Here is a 17,500-nt window from a genome sequence, read left to right on the forward strand (position 1 = left end):
TCTATCTATCTATATCAATAACTCTATCTATCTCTCTCTCACACACACTCACTCACCTTCTCTTTCTTCTCGCTCAGTCTCTCTTATCCCTCGGTTTTTCTCTCCATACTCTTCCAATGTTCTCTTGGCTGGCCATTTGATCTTCAAATTCCACAATCCAAATGCTGATTTACTGTCTTCTAAATGTCTCCTCCTCCTCCTCCTGTTCCTGTGTTCTCCCAGCTCCTGTAGCCACAGCGTCTGGTCCTAACTTCTCCCTGGCTGACCTGGAGAGTCCTGGCTACTACAACATCAACCAGGTGGCTCTGGGGCGACGCTCCCTCGCATCCCCCCCTTCCACCAGGTACATGTAGGTCTCACTTAAATTAAGTTCCCTCCACTCTATGGTTCCTAGGTGAAACAAACAGCTTAGCGGTCACACAGGTTCCACCCACTCAAAGGTTCCTAATTGAAAAGAGCTGCTCCTCCACTAGACCTGGGTTCAAATAGTATTTGATGAAGGAAAACAAATACAGTTTGAACCCAGGTATGATATCTACAGGCTGTACTCGATAGTATGTATGTGGGACATTGTAGACTGCCTCAGTTGATAACCGTTATGAGTGTTCTGGTCCATTCCATCTCTGAGAGTTCCATCTCTTTCTTCTCTCTCGTTGTGTCTCCCTGTCTTTCTGGTCTTATAAATGTGTGATGCTCTCTCCTTCCCCCCCTATCCTTCTCTCCACCTCTCTCTCTCTTTCTATCTTCTCTTGCACTGTAGGTCTGAGGTCGAGCTGTACGCAAACCTTCCACGGAGGTAGTTATTCTGACACACACACACACTGTCCTGCCGACTATACTTAAAACAAACTCAGAAAAGGTCCTGTGCTCACATCTCATATCCTTAAACGTACTCTCACCCACATCAGCCTTTCAGGTTTACCTCTGTGTCTGTTTTCAACCCTCTCCTTCCTGTCCATTTCTACTGTTCTCATCCTGCTGTCCTCTTCCTCTGCCCGAACTCTCAATGTGACTTCCCTGGTTAAATAAAGGCTGCAGGGAGACAGGAGCAGGGAGACAGTAGTGGGAGACAGGAGCAGGGAGACAGTAGTGGGAGACAGGAGCAGGGAGACAGTAGTGGGAGACAGGAGCAGGGAGACAGTAGTGGGAGACAGGAGCAGGGAGACAGTAGTGGGAGACAGGAGCAGGGAGACAGAAGTGGGAGACAGGAGCAGGGAGACAGAAGTGGGAGACAGGAGCAGGGAGTCAGTAGTGGAAGACAGGAGCAGGGAGACAGTAGTGGAAGACAGGAGCAGGGAGTCAGTAGTGGAAGACAGGAGCAGGGAGACAGGAGCAGGGAGTCAGTAGTGGAAGACAGGAGCAGGGAGACAGGAGCAGGGAGACAGTAGTGGTAGACAGGAGCAGGGAGACAGTAGTGGTAGACAGGAGCAAGGAGTCAGTAGTGGAAGACATGAGCAGGGAGTCAGTAGTGGAAGACAGGAGCAGGAGACAGGAGCAGGGGAGACAGTAGTGGTAGACAGGAGCAGGAGACAGTAGTGGTAGACAGGAGCAAGGAGTCAGTAGTGGAAGACAGGAGCAGGGAGTCAGTAGTGGAAGACAGGAGCAGGGAGACAGGAGCAGGAGACAGTAGTGGTAGACAGGAGCAAGGAGTCAGTAGTGGAAGACAGGAGCAGGGAGACAGAAGTGGGAGACAGGAGCAGGGAGTCAGTAGTGGAAGACAGGAGCAGGGAGACAGTAGTGGAAGACAGGAGCAGGGAGAAGGAGCAGGGAGTCAGTAGTGGAAGACAGGGAGGGAGACAGGAGCAGGGAGTCAGTAGTGGAAGACAGGAGCAGGGAGACAGGAGCAGGGAGACAGTAGTGGTAGACAGGAGCAGGGAGACAGTAGTGGTAGACAGGAGCAAGGAGTCAGTAGTGGAAGACAGGAGCAGGGAGTCAGTAGTGGAAGACAGGAGCAGGGAGACAGGAGCAGGGAGACAGTAGTGGTAGACAGGAGCAGGGAGACAGTAGTGGTAGACAGGAGCAAGGAGTCAGTAGTGGAAGACAGGAGCAGGGAGTCAGTAGTGGAAGACAGGAGCAGGGAGACAGGAGCAGGGAGCCAGTAGTGGTAGACAGGAGCAAGGAGTCAGTAGTGGAAGACAGGAGCAGGGAGTCAGTAGTGGAAGACAGGAGCAGGGAGACAGGAGCAGGGAGACAGTAGTGGTAGACAGGAGCAGGGAGACAGTAGTGGTAGACAGGAGCAAGGAGTCAGTAGTGGTAGACAGGAACAAGGAGTCAGTAGTGGAAGATAGGAGCAGGGAGACAGAAGTGGGAGACAGGAGCTGGGAGACAGAAGTGGGAGACAGGAGCAGGGAGACAGTAGTGGTAGACAGAAGTGGGAGACAGGAGCAGGGAGACAGAAGTGGGAGACAGGAGCTGGGAGACAGGAGCAGGGAGACAGTAGTGGAAGACAGGAGCAGGGAGACAGAAGTGGGAGACAGGAGCAGGGAGACAGTAGTGGTAGACAGAAGTGGGAGACAGGAGCAGGGAGACAGTAGTGGGAGACAGTAGTGGGAGACAGTAGTGGGAGACAGGAGCAGGGAGACAGAAGTAGAAATGGGAGACAGGAGCAGGGAGACAGGAGCAGGGAGACAGTAGTGGGAGACAGTAGTGGGAGACAGGAGCAGGGAGACAGAAGTGGGAGACAGGTGCAGGGAGACAGAATTGGGAGACAGAATTGGGAGACAGGAGGGAGTCAGTAGTGGAAGACAGGAGCAGAGAGGAAGTGGGAGACAGGAGCAGGGAGACAGAAGTGGGAGACAGGAGCAGGGAGACAGAAGTGGGAGACAGGAGCAGGGAGACAGTAGTGGAAGACAGGAGCAGGAGACAGTAGTGGAAGACAGGAGCAGGGAGACAGGAGCAGGGAGTCAGTAGTGGAAGACAGGAGCAGGAGACAGGAGCAGGGAGTCAGTAGTGGAAGACAGGAGCAGGAGACAGGAGCAGGGAGACAGTAGTGGTAGACAGGAGCAGGAGACAGTAGTGGTAGACAGGAGCAAGGAGTCAGTAGTGGAAGACATGAGCAGGGAGTCAGTAGTGGAAGACAGGAGCAGGGAGACAGGAGCAGGGAGACAGTAGTGGTAGACAGGAGCAGGGAGACAGTAGTGGTAGACAGGAGCAAGGAGTCAGTAGTGGAAGACAGGAGCAGGGAGTCAGTAGTGGAAGACAGGAGCAGGAGACAGGAGCAGGGAGCCAGTAGTGGTAGACAGGAGCAAGGAGTCAGTAGTGGAAGACAGGAGCAGGGAGTCAGTAGTGGAAGACAGGAGCAGGGAGACAGGAGCAGGGAGACAGTAGTGGTAGACAGGAGCAGGGAGACAGTAGTGGTAGACAGGAGCAAGGAGTCAGTAGTGGTAGACAGGAACAAGGAGTCAGTAGTGGAAGATAGGAGCAGGGAGACAGAAGTGGGAGACAGGAGCTGGGAGACAGAAGTGGGAGACAGGAGCAGGGAGACAGTAGTGGTAGACAGAAGTGGGAGACAGGAGCAGGGAGACAGAAGTGGGAGACAGGAGCTGGGAGACAGGAGCAGGGAGACAGTAGTGGAAGACAGGAGCAGGGAGACAGAAGTGGGAGACAGGAGCAGGGAGACAGTAGTGGTAGACAGAAGTGGGAGACAGGAGCAGGGAGACAGTAGTGGGAGACAGTAGTGGGAGACAGTAGTGGGAGACAGGAGCAGGGAGACAGAAGTGGGAGACAGAAATGGGAGACAGGAGCAGGGAGACAGTAGTGGGAGACAGTAGTGGGAGACAGTAGTGGGAGACAGGAGCAGGGAGACAGTAGTGGGAGACAGAAGTGGGAGACAGGAGCAGGGAGACAGGAGCAGGGAGACAGTAGTGGGAGACAGTAGTGGGAGACAGGAGCAGGGAGACAGAAGTGGGAGACAGGTGCAGGGAGACAGGGTGGGAGACAGAATTGGGAGACAGGAGCAAGGAGTCAGTAGTGGAAGACAGGAGCAGAGAGACAGAAGTGGGAGACAGGAGCAGGGAGACAGTAGTGGAAGACAGGAGCAGGGAGACAGAAGTGGGAGACAGGAGCAGGGAGACAGTAGTGGTAGACAGGAGCAGGGAGACAGAAGTGGGAGACATGAGCAGGGAGACAGAAGTGGGAGACAGGAGCAGGGAGACAGTAGTGGGAGACAGTAGTGGGAGACAGTAGTGGGAGACAGGAGCAGGGAGACAGTAGTGGGAGACAGGAGCAGGGAGATAGTAGTGGGAGACAGTAGTGGGAGACAGAAGTGGGAGACAGGAGCAGGGAGACAGGAGCAGGGAGACAGTAGTGGAAGACAGAAGTGGAAGCAGAAATGTGTAGGGCTCATTCAGGGATCGAACTGGATTCCTGCCGCAGGGAAGCAAGTGTTGACCATTCGACTAGACTCTGGTCCAATAGTGCACTACTTTAGGCCAGGGCCTAGTGTACTACATAGGGAATAGGGAGCCATTCTTGACTCCTCTCTCCCCTCTTCCTCTCCGCAGCTCTAACAAGAGGAAGTCGTTAGACGACAGTGAGCTGGAGAGCCCCACGGACGGCGTCTTCTACCCCGGACGCTCCCCAGCCGCAGGCTCCTCCCAGTCCAGCGGCTGGCCCAACGACATGGATGCAGGTAGGACACTCCCCTAGCCCCCAATCTCTACCTTTACCCTTATACCTGTACCCCGACCCTGGACCATTCTTACCGAACTCTTCTCTCCAAACTCACCACAACACACTGTTCTTCAAAACACCTAACTCTAAACACCCCTCCCGAAACACCTCTTTCCTTCTCACTTGTCACTCACTGTTCCAAAATTCACACTGGCAAGATCATCCTCACTAGCATACCACTTAGAAAGCTTGTCCAACGCTTCATTCTAATTGGTGCGCTAGTGTGGATATTGGATTAGAGCCTGTCTCTTCTAAACTGATTTGAAACTGACTTCATAACTTCCCAGAACATCTCTTTGCTCCTGCCTCCATTTAAATTGATTCGAGACCAGAAGTGACATTCCACCTATTCATCAATACTAGTGGAGACCTTTCACACACTCTGTCTCCCTAAGACTGATTTGAGACCAGAACTGACTCCATATCCTCTTCTTCCCACCTGTAACCAGGTGGAGACCTTCATTCCCCATCCCCAAGCTCACACCATGTTGACCGTCACCTGATAAGTAAGCAACAATGCAGTACAGTAACCATGAACTAACTTTACCACAATGTTATCCATGATCAATCACTACATCAACTACTGTCTTAAAAATCTTAAGCTGCCCCCTCTCTCTGCCTCTCTCTCTCTGCCTCGCTCTCTCTCTGGCTCGCTCTCTCTCTCTGCCTCTCTCTGCCTCTCTCTCTCGCTCGCTCTCTCTCTCTCTCTCTCTCTCTCTCTCTCTCTCTCTCTCTCTCTCCTCTGCCTCTCTCTCTCGCTCTCTCTTTCTCTCTCTCTCTCTCTCTTTCTCTCTCTCTCTCTTTCTCCCCACTCTCTCTCGCTCTCTCTCTCTCTGCCTCTCTCTCTCTCTCTCTCTTTCTCTCTCTCTCTCTCTCTTTCTCTCTCTCTCTTTCTCCCCCACTCTCTCGCCCTCTCTCTCTCCCCCTCTCTCTCTCTCCCTCTTGCTCTCTGCCCTTCGTCTCTCTATATATCTCTCATTGTTAACCCTCTCCTTCTCCACCTACAGTGCAGCACCATTTGGCCAGTGTGCAGGAGAGGAAGATAAAACATGAACATGATGGAGTGCAGTTTCCTTACCATGGTTAGAACATATTACACTCATATCTCCCTACTGTATGTAACTCATATCTCCCTACTGTATATAACTCATATCTCCCTACTGTATATAACTCATATCCCCCTACTGTATGTAACTCATATCTCCCTACTGTATATAACTCATATCTCCCTACTGTATATAACTCATATCCCCCTACTGTATGTAACTCATCTCCCTACTGTATATCTCCCTACTGTATATAACTCATATCTCCCTACATATCCCCCTACTGTATATAATCATATCCCCCTACTGTATATAATTCATATCCCCTACTGTATATAACTCATATCTCCCTACTGTATATAACTCATATCCCCTACTGTATATAATTCATATCCCCTACTGTATATAACTCATATCTCCCTACTGTATATAACTCATATCTCCCTACTGTATATAACTCATATCTCCCTACTGTATATAACTCATATCCCCTACTGTATATAATTCATATCCCCCTACTGTATATAACTCATATCTCCCTACTGTATATAACTCATATCCCCCTACTGTATATAATTCATATCCCCCTACTGTATATAACTCATATCTCCCTACTGTATATAACTCATATCCCCCTACTGTATATAATTCATATCCCCTACTGTATATAACTCATATCCCCCTACTGTATATAACTCATATCCCCCTACTGTATGTAACTCATATCTCCCTACTGTATATAACTCATATCCCCCTACTGTAAATAACTCATATCTCCCTCTCCCTACTGTAAATAACTCATATCTCCCTACTGTAAATAACTCATATCTCCCTACTGTATATAACTCATATCCCCTATTGTATATAACTCATATCTCCCTACTGTATATAACTCATATCTCCCTACTGTATATAACTCATATCTCCCTACTGTGTATAACTCATATCTAGCCACACTGTGTATAACTCATATCTACCTACTGTATATAACTCATATCCCCCTACTGTATATAATTCATATCCCCCTACTGTATATAACTCATATCTCCCTACTGTATATAACTCATATCCCCTACTGTATATAATTCATATCCCCTACTGTATATAACTCATATCTCCTACTGTATATAACTCATATCCCCCTACTGTATATAATTCATATCCCCCTACTGTATATAACTCATATCTCCCTACTGTATATAACTCATATCCCCTACTGTATATAATTCATATCCCCCTACTGTATATAACTCATATCCCCCTACTGTATATAACTCATATCCCCTACTGTATGTAACTCATATCTCCTACTGTATATAACTCATATCCCCCTACTGTAAATAACTCATATCTCCCTACTGTATATAACTCATATCCCCCTACTGTATGTAACTCATATCTCCCTACTGTATATAACTCATATCCCCCTACTGTAAATAACTCATATCTCCCTACTGTATATAACTCATATCTCCCTACTGTATATAACTCATATCTCCCTACTGTGTATAACTCATATCTAGCCACACTGTGTATAACTCATATCTACCCACACTGTGTATAACTCATATCTACCTAGACTGTGTATAACTCAGTCATTCCTCTTTCAATATGTGTACACTCAGTGTATATCTGTACATACACCAACTCATACCTTCTTTACTGTTATTTGTTACCACAGCTGCTCTTTCTTTCTTTCTCTCTCTCTCTCTGTCTTTCTCTCTCTGTCTCTCTCTCTGTCTCTCTCTCTGTCTCTCTCTCTGTCTCTCTCTCTGTCTTTCTCTCTGTCTTTCTCTCTCTCTCTCTCTCTGTCTTTCTCTCTCTTTCTCTCTCTGTCTCTCACTCTCTCTGTCTTTCTCTCTCTGTCTCTCTCTCTGTCTTTCTCTCAGTCTTTCTCTCTCTCCCTTTCTCCCTCCATCCCCTTTCTCTAATTGAAAACATGTGCAGCAGTAGAAACCCTAGGGAGAGAGAGAGGGAGAGAGGTTCTGTGCTAGGCCCTATGGTTTGCTCAGACCTGCTCCAGTTAGCTGAGCTGTGAATTTAATTAACACACACACACATACACATGCTGTCTGCCTTAAGGCTTCCGCATGCTTCAGTACTGCTGGCACCTAGCTGAACTTGGCTTGGGGAACCAAACGAGTGTGCTTGCATACAACCTTAAAAGACCTTCGCTTGAAAAAAAAAAAGTGGCAATAGTACTGATTGTCCATCTTGAGGCGCCGTAGCCAGTATCCACTTCCTCAAAATAGTCAGAATTAATCTAAGATAACTCAAGAAATCTGTCATACATTTTTTTGTTTTTGTAGAGGAGATCTTAGTCGCGCAATTTTACATCTAACTAAGCTGTTTGGTGCAGTATTTCTCATGTGAAAAATGTGCATTAAAATGTGTTGTTGAATGACAACAAAGCGCTGATGCGAGTAGTGCATAAAAATGGTCTGTCCTCAGTTGCAACACTCACTACCGAATTCTAAATTGCCTCTGGAAGCAACGTCGGCACAAGGACTGTTCATCTGAAGCTTAATGAAATGGGTTTCCATGGCCGAGTAGCCGCACACAAGCCTAAGATCACCATGCGCATTGCCAAGTGTCGGCTGAAGTGGACTCGCGTTCTCTGGAGTGATGAATCACGCTTCATTATCTGGCAGTCCAATGGATGAATCTGGGTTTGGCGGAAGCCAGGAGAAAGCTACCTGCCCGAATGCATAGTGCCAACTGTAAAGTTTGGTGGAGGAGGAATAATGGTCTGGGGCTGTTTTTTAACGCTACAACATACAATGACATTCTAGACAGTTCTGTGCTTCCAACTTTGTGCCAACAGTTTAGCGAAGGCCCTTTCCTGTTTCAGCATGACAGTGCCTAAAGCAAGGTCCATACAGAAATGGTTTGTCGAGATCGGTGGAAGAACTTAACTGGCCTGCACAGAGCCCTGACCTCAACCCCATCAAACACTTTTGGGATGAATTTGAACGCCAACTATGAACCAGGCCTAATCGCCTAACATCAGTGCCCAACTCACTAATGCTCTTGTGGTTGAATGGAAGCAAGTTCCCGCAGCAATGTTCCAACATCTAGTGGAAAGCCTTCCCAGAAGAGTGGAGTGTGTTATAATAGCAAAGGAGGCACCAACTCCATATTAATGCACATCATTTTGGAATGAGATGTTAGAAGAGCAGGTGTCCACATACTTTTGGTCATGTACTGTAGTGTATGTGTAACAAATCTGAGTGGCACAGCGGTCTAGTTCGATTCCAGGCTGTATCACAACCAGCCCTGATTGGGAGTCCCATAGGGTGGTGCACAATTGGCCCAGCGTCGTCCAGGTTTGGCCGGAGTAGGTCTCATTGTAAATAACAATTTGTTCTTAACTGACTTGCCTAGTTAAATAAAGGTTAAAAACAATAAAAATGGGTTCTGGACAAAAGTAGTGAACTACATAGGGAATAGGCTGGATGCAGCCCTGGGTGACCCTCTCGCCAATTCATTTAACCAAAACTAATGGACAAACCCAAATTCATTACAAATGTGAGGCATTTGTGTATATAGTATGTAATGTGTTGAGAGAGAGCTGTCGACTTTAGAGATGTGAGATGACCGTGTGTCCTTTTCTGAGGGACTGAGGGAAGGAGAAAGAGAGATGGAGAGATAGAAGGTGATCAGTTCTACTGTCTGGCAGATGAAATGAGATTTAGAATGGGAGATGGTAAGGAGATGGTAAGGTGTCCAATCAAAAACCCAACTTTCGAACACTGGGTAAAATAATATGTTAATTGTGTAGATACTCTGCTAAGATAACCAATGGTCCAAACCGCGTGTCATAATCCCTCCTTGTAGGAGGGTCAAAATTAGAGTGACTAAATCAATGGAGGCCAGGGGGAAAAAGTGCTCATAAATCAGGAAAGCAACATCTAGTCAGCTAGGCTGGATGCTGTGCGAAAAGGAAGAATACCGGACAGTCTTACCAATGAACGCCTCATCTTTCTTCTCAAATCCCGAGGACATAAAACAATATAGAGGTAAGATGGGTATCAATGGATATCCATTTTGAGACATGACATGTTTTCATATTTTAGTATACAATGTTCATATTAATGCAAAGTTCCTCTTCTTCTTCGGAGATTTCTCACAAAAACAAGTGTATCTTTGTGAAATGAACACCGGAGTACTGAGCGTAACGAAAGCTTTTTTATTTTCACAACCTTTAACATTTAATTCAGCTTGCTATTTGCGACCTGTGGACGACCACCACAAAATGTGAAACTTTTTCGGCGATAACGCTGCACTGCTCTGTCAGCAGAGTTCTCTGCTTATTATGGGATGTATTAGGGTACGACATCTGACTTTTAGGATATGATGTTAACGATATGATAGAGAAAGACCCCACTGAGCGATTCAAAACATAAAGAATCAAATTTGTCTTGGCAAAATGTACTTGATAACATAAGGAAGTGGAATATCAACACCAAAGCAACACTCTACCGTGTGTGTTGCTTTCTGGAGGGTTCCACCTGCTACAGGCAAACCACAGCTGGGAGTTCCTATCCTGGTGGAGGGTAGGAAAACAAGCAAGCACACAAAAAACAAACGCCAACACACACCACCATAGTAAACCCCTATTCTACTCCCTCCATAGCCAATTGAGCACACACATGCAAGACAGACAGACAGACAGACAGACAGACAGACAGACAGACAGACAGACAGACAGAGTATGTACAGTAAATGTTGCCAGCAGCCTTGCTACACACACACACACACACACACACACACACACACACACACACACACACACACACACACACACACACACACACACACACACACACACACACACACACACACACAAGCTCTAGTCCCAGATGGTGCTTCTGTGTGTGTGTGTGTGTGTGTGTGTGTGTGTGTGTGTGTGTGTGTGTGTGTGTGTGTGTGTGTGTGTGTGTGTGTGTGTGTGTGTGTGTGTGTGTGTGTGTGTGTGTGTGTGTGTGTGTGTGTGTGTGTGTGTCTGTGTGTGTGGCCTTGGGAGTAGCAAGGCTGCTGGCGACATCTGCTCCACAGGGGCTGGAGGGAGAGTGAAGTGTGTGTGTGTGTCTCGGGGCGCTGGGGGTTAGAAATAACCATGATTTCAAATGAGTTCCAAATGATTCTGAAATGTTTAAGACCACTAGAGATTTGCAAGGGGCCTCTGCTGCTTCTAATATGAGTTAGTTAGAGCCTTTGATGGTCTTCTGCACTACTGTGTGCGTCCCAAATAGCAGTGCGCTACTTTTGACAAAACACTATATAGGGAATAGGGTGTCATTTGGGACGCAGCCTCTGTTTAGTCTGGATAAGGGAATTCCTTCTGGTTTCCCTTTTACTGCTTTAAGCCAATGTGTGTGTGTGTGTGCGCGTGCGTGCGTGCGTATGAGCGTGTGTATGAGCGTGTGGGTACATACGTGCTTGTGTGTTTGTGCGAGCAAGAGACTGTTTTGAAGGCACATCTGGTGGCAGGCCTGTTAGTGTAGAGAGGCAGAGGGGTCAACAGGAGCACTTGATTGGTTGCCAGTCCACTGCTGTGGTCTGCCAGGAGGAGAGAGGACAGTGTAGTGAGACACACACACACAGCCAGAGTAGATACATAACATGGGTCTCGTCTCTGTTATTGTAGGGGAAGCCACTGGATGAAATCCTCTGTCAGTTTGTCCCTCTGTGCTCGTATATAGTGGGGTATACACTGAGTATACAAAACATTAAGAACACCTTCCTAATATTGAGTTCCACCACCACCTTTACCCTCAGCCTCAATTCACTGGGGCATGGACTCTATAAGGTGTCGGAACCTGTCCACAGGGATGCTGGTCCATGTTGACTCCAATGCTTCCCTCAGTTGAGTCAAGTTGGCTGGATGTCCTGTGGGTGGTGGACCATTGATACACACATGAAACTGTTGAGAGTGAAAAACCCAGCAACGTTTCAGTTCTTGACACACTCAAACCGGTGCGCCTGGCAACTACTACCATACCCGTCACAGTAACCGCTGGTGTCAGACATCACAGTAACCGTTGTTGTTAGACGTCACAGTAACCGCTGGTGTCAGACGTCACAGTAACCGCTAGTGTCAGACATCACAGTAACCGCTGGTGTCAGACTTCACAGTAACCGTTGTTGTCAGACATCACAGTAACCGTTGTTGTCAGACGTCACAGTAACCGTTGTTGTCAGACATCACAGTAACCGCTGGTGTCAGACTTCACAGTAACCGTTGTTGTCAGACATCACAGTAACCGCTGGTGTCAGACGTCACAGTAACCGTTGTTGTCAGACGTCACAGTAACCGCTGGTGTCAGACATCACAGTAACCGTTGTTGTCAGACATCACAGTAACCGTTGTTGTCAGACATCACAGTAACCGTTGTTGTCAGACATCACAGTAACCGTTGTTGTCAGACATCACAGTAACCGCTGGTGTCAGACGTCACAGTAACCGTTGTTGTCAGACGTCACAGTAACCGCTGGTGTCAGACATCACAGTAACCGTTGGTGTCAGACGTCACAGTAACCATTGGTGTCAGACGTCACAGTAACCGTTGGTGTCAGATGTCACAGTAACCGTTGGTGTCAGACTTCACAGTAACCATTGGTGTCAGACGTCACAGTAACTGTTGGTGTCAGATGTCACAGTAACCGTTGGTGTCAGACTTCACAGTAACCGCTGGTGTCAGACATCACAGTAACCGTTGGTGTCAGACGTCACAGTAACCATTGGTGTCAGACGTCACAGTAACCGTTGTGGTGTCCGACATCACAGTAACCGTTGGTGTCAGACATCACAGTAACCGTTGGTGTCAGACGTCACAGTAACCATTGGTGTCAGACGTCACAGTAACCGTTGGTGTCCGACATCACAGTAACCGTTGGTGTCAGACATCACAGTAACCGTGTCAGCAGTGGAATCAGGCATGGTTCTCCACCTCTCTTCCATGGCTCCAATTAGTCTGACAGCTACAATACACCCGCCCTAGCCCCCTTGCCTCCTAGCTCCCTAGCCTCCTAGCCCCCTAGCCTCCTAGCCCCCTAGTCTCCTAGCCATATAGCCTCCTAGCCCCCTAGCCTTCTATCCCCCTAGCCTCCTATCCCCCTTGCCTCCTATCCTCCTAGCCCCCTAGCCTCCTAGCCCCCTCGCCTCCTAGCCCCCTAGCCACATAGCCTCCTAGCCCCCTAGCCTCCTATCCTCCTAGCCCCCTAGCCACATAGCCTCCTAGCCCCCTAGCCTCCTATCCTCCTAGCCCCCTAGCCACATAGCCTCCTAGCCCCCTAGCCTCCTAGCTCCCTAGCCTCCTATCCCCATAGCCTCCTAGCTCCCTAGCCTCCTATCCCCATAGCCTCCTAGCCCCCTAGCCTCCTAGCCCACTTGCATCCTAGCCTCCTAGCCTTGGTTATAAATGAAACTCACACACACACTATACCCACTAGATCCTAGGCCTGGTTAACTAAAAATGAAATATGTCTGTTAAAGACATAAATGGTTCACACATATTAGTCACTCCCTCCCTCCCACCTGCTGCAGACTTAACTCTTTCACACCGTTTTGTTTACACGCCCCCACACTGCACTCTCTCTCCATAGACTTTCACACATACCCAGCTGGAACCGGAGGAATTGTGGTTGAATTGGATTTTAAGGATTTTAATGCCAGGACCTCAGAAATAGACCACAAAGTTTGGGATTCTGTTAGGATTCTAGGATTAATATGAAAATGACAAAAAATTGTAAGAAAAGGTCCTGGGTCTGAATGTTAAAGTGAATGTGGGTGTGTCTGCTAATCAGTGAGTGTTTGTGTGTGGTAATCAGTGAGTGTCTGCTGATCGGTGAGTGTTTGTGTGTGTGTGGTAATCAGTGAGTGTCTGCTAATCGGTGAGTGTTTGTGTGTGTGTGGTAATCAGTGAGTATCTGCTAATCGGTGAGTGTGTGGTAATCAGTGAGTGTCTGCTAATCGGTGAGTGTGTGTGTGTGGTAATCAGTGAGTGTCTGCTAATCGGTGAGTGTGTGTGTGTGGTAATCAGTGAGTGTCTGCTAATCGGTGAGTGTGTGTGTGTGGTAATCAGTGAGTGTCTGCTAATCGGTGAGTGTTTGTGTGTGTGTGGTAATCAGTGAGTGTCTGTTAATCGGTGAGTGTTTGTGTGTGTGTGGTAATCAGTGAGTATCTGCTAATCGGTGAGTGTGTGGTAATCAGTGAGTGTCTGCTAATCGGTGAGTGTTTGTGTGTGTGTGGTAATCAGTGAGTATCTGCTAATCGGTGAGTGTGTGTGTGTGGTAATCAGTGAGTGTCTGCTAATCGGTGAGTGTTTGTGTGTGTGTGGTAATCAGTGAGTGTCTGTTAATCGGTGAGTGTTTGAGTGCGTGGTAATCAGTGAGTGTCTGCTAATCGATGAGTGTTTGTGTGTGTGTGGTAATCAGTGAGTGTCTGCTAATCGGTGAGTGTTTGTGGTGATCGGTGAGTGTTTGAGTGTTTGGGGTAATCGGTGAATGTGAGTCTTTGTGGTAAATGATGAGTGTGTGAGTGTTTGTGGTGATCAGTGAGTGTGTGAGGGTTTGTGGTAATCGGTGAGTGTGTGAGGGTTTGTGGTGATCAGTGAGTGTGTGGTAATCGGTGAGTGTGTGAAGGTTGTTGTGTGTGTGTATGTGAGTGAGTGTGAGATCAAGATAATGAACCATGTTTACCATCTTATGACATGTCCATCTCAGACATTCCTAGAAAGGAAAAGAAACAAAACGAAAAATACTGCTACATTTTCACAGGTTCCACTCTGACATCATTCACTCTCTCCTTCCTTCACTCACATTCTCCCACGCTTTTCTCGCCTCTCTCCCTCCCTCCCTCCCTTCATCCCTCCCCCTCTCCATTCCGTCTGCTTGTCTTTCTCACTGAGCAGCTGCAGGCTCTATACTGTAGTTTATATACAGTGTTTCTATTTTGAAAGGAGCTTCATATAGCTCATGGTAGGCTGTGGAGCTTTGGAAAGAGGAGAATATTCAGCCAATCTTGGAAGACAATGGAAGTAGATTTAAAAATGCTTGTAGATTTAATTACTGCCTTGATTCAACCCTACATCAACCCTTCCCCCACCCCGAAGCCACAACTTCAACTCACCCATTATATTTTTTGAGGGCACTGTTTATACTAATAATTATGCAAGTCCTGAGCCCGCCAGGCTGGGATTGGTTAGGAGAACTGCCAATATCCAACAGGATTCATAACAATGCACTGTCATCAGCCAATCAAAGTGCTTTAAAACCAATCAATCAAAGAATAACAATTTTCTAATCATGAATTCCCTTTTACATGTTTTGATTTAAGTGTAGCAGCCAGTCCAAAACATTGTACATTAAACCCAACTCCTCTTCTACCCCATTTTGATATTCTTTTTATATTGATCCCATTTATTTGTTGTTGCCAGGACTGTCCTCGCCTGGTTCTCTTAAGAAGCCGGGGAAGTTTGATTTCAACGCCCTGTCGCCCCAGACGAGGTCCCCCCGCATGACGTTCACACACCACCCGCTGCCCGTGCTGGCAGGAGTGAGACCAGGTGAGCCCCAGCCCCAACCCCTAAAGTCCCTCACCACCCTTATAGAGAAAGAGAGGGAGGGAGAGAGAGACGGTTGATAGATGGCGTTCACACACAACACGATGGCAGGGGTGAGTCCAGGTGAGACCAAGCCCCACCCCCTTATAGATATACAGATCTCCAGACCCCACCCCCTTATAGATATACAGATCTCCAGACCCCACCCCCTTATAGATATACAGATCTCTAGACCCCACCCCCTTATAGATATACAGATCTCCAGACCCCACCCCCTTATAGATATACAGATCTCCAGACCCAACCCCCTTATAGATATACAGATCTCCAGACCCCACCCCCTTATAGATATACAGATCTCCAGACCCAACCCCCTTATAGATATACAGATCTCCAGACCCCACCCCCTTATAGATATACAGATCTCCAGACCCCACCCCCTTATAGATATACAGATCTCCAGACCCCACCCCCTTATAGATATACAGATCTCTAGACCCCACCCCCTTATAGATATACAGATCTCCAGACCCCACCCCTTATAGATATACAGATCTCTAGACCCCACCCCCTTATAGATATACAGATCTCCAGACCCCACCCCCTTATAGATATACAGATCTCCAGACCCCACCCCCTTATAGATATACAGATCTCCAGACCCCACCCCCTTATAGATATACAGATCTCCAGACCCTACCCCCTTATAGATATACAGATCTCCAGACCCCACCCCCTTATAGATATACAGATCTCCAGACCCCACCCCCTTATAGATATACAGATCTCCAGACCCTACCCCCTTATAGATATACAGATCTCCAGACCCCACCCCCTTATAGATATACAGATCTCCAGACCCCACCCCCTTATAGATATACAGATCTCCAGACCCTACCCCCTTATAGATATACAGATCTCCAGACCCCACCCCTTATAGATATACAGATCTCCAGACCCCACCCCCTTATAGATATACAGATCTCCAGACCCCACCCCCTTATAGATATACAGATCTCCAGACCCTACCCCCTTATAGATATACAGATCTCCAGACCCCACCCCCTTATAGATATACAGATCTCCAGACCCCACCCCCTTATAGATATACAGATCTCCAGACCCAACCCCCTTATAGATATACAGATCTCCAGACCCCACCCCCTTATAGATATACAGATCTCCAGACCCTACCCCCGTATAGATATACAGATCTCCAGACCCCACCCCCTTATAGATATACAGATCTCCAGACCCCACCCCCTTATAGATATACAGATCTCCAGACCCCACCCCCTTATAGATATACAGATCTCCAGACCCTACCCCCTTATAGATATACAGATCTCCAGACCCCACCCCCTTATAGATATACAGATCTCCAGACCCCACCCCCTTATAGATATACAGATCTCCAGACCCAACCCCCTTATAGATATACAGATCTCCAGACCCAACCCCCTTATAGATATACAGATCTCCAGACCCCACCCCCTTATAGATATACAGATCTCTAGACCCTACCCCCGTATAGATATACAGATCTCTAGACCCCACCCCCTTATAGATATACAGATCTCCAGACCCCACCCCTTATAGATATACAGATCTCTAGACCCCACCCCCTTATAGATATACAGATCTCCAGACCCCACCCCCTTATAGATATACAGATCTCCAGACCCCACCCCCGTATAGATATACAGATCTCTAGACCCCACCCCTAATACTATAGTCACTAAGAAAGAAAGAGAGAGATTAGAAAGACCCAATTGCAGATACCACTTTCACCAAGACAACCTATCAGCAGTAGTAGAATTTAACCCACTTTGATCTGAGAACTAGCGATAAGATCCAGAGATCTCTTGACATTTATTATCATGGCCTGCAACAGTTCAGCTCTATCTCTCTCTCTCTCATCACTGTTTTCCACACTCTGTCTCACTCTCTCTCTCGCTTTCTTTATTTTGTGTGTCTTCATGCCAGTAATTCCATGCCCATGTGATCGAGCCAGTTCTGTTTCAAACAGGGCAAACACACACAAGTGTAACGGGCGTACACACACACACACACACACACACTAGTTGTTTCAAACGGCCCACCTCCTCACCTTATAGAAGAACGTTGTGAGGATAGCAAAATGGTCTCCAGGCCTCCGGTCTGAGAATTCCTCTTCTCCCTCTGAGATATGAGCCTGCCAGCTACTGTAGTCCCTGT

The 17,500-nt window shown here is 47.6% G+C and overlaps 1 pseudogene across 1 annotated transcript in view; it reads left to right on the forward strand.

Annotated features, from left to right (window-relative positions):
• The first annotated feature begins 146 nt into the window (after positions 1–146).
• Positions 147–17,500, forward strand: part of LOC127919488 (nuclear factor 1 X-type-like) — a 33,928-nt pseudogene continuing 16,574 nt past the window's right edge. Inside the window, exons 1-5 of the transcript XR_008103150.1 lie at positions 147–343; positions 761–796; positions 4,503–4,630; positions 5,679–5,753; positions 15,158–15,286. The product of XR_008103150.1 is annotated as a nuclear factor 1 X-type-like (transcript). The remainder of the gene's footprint in view (positions 344–760; positions 797–4,502; positions 4,631–5,678; positions 5,754–15,157; positions 15,287–17,500) is intronic.

Source organism: Oncorhynchus keta, unplaced genomic scaffold (genome assembly GCF_023373465.1).
Source record: "Oncorhynchus keta strain PuntledgeMale-10-30-2019 unplaced genomic scaffold, Oket_V2 Un_contig_16796_pilon_pilon, whole genome shotgun sequence".
In the NCBI taxonomy this organism is placed as follows: domain Eukaryota; kingdom Metazoa; phylum Chordata; class Actinopteri; order Salmoniformes; family Salmonidae; genus Oncorhynchus; species Oncorhynchus keta.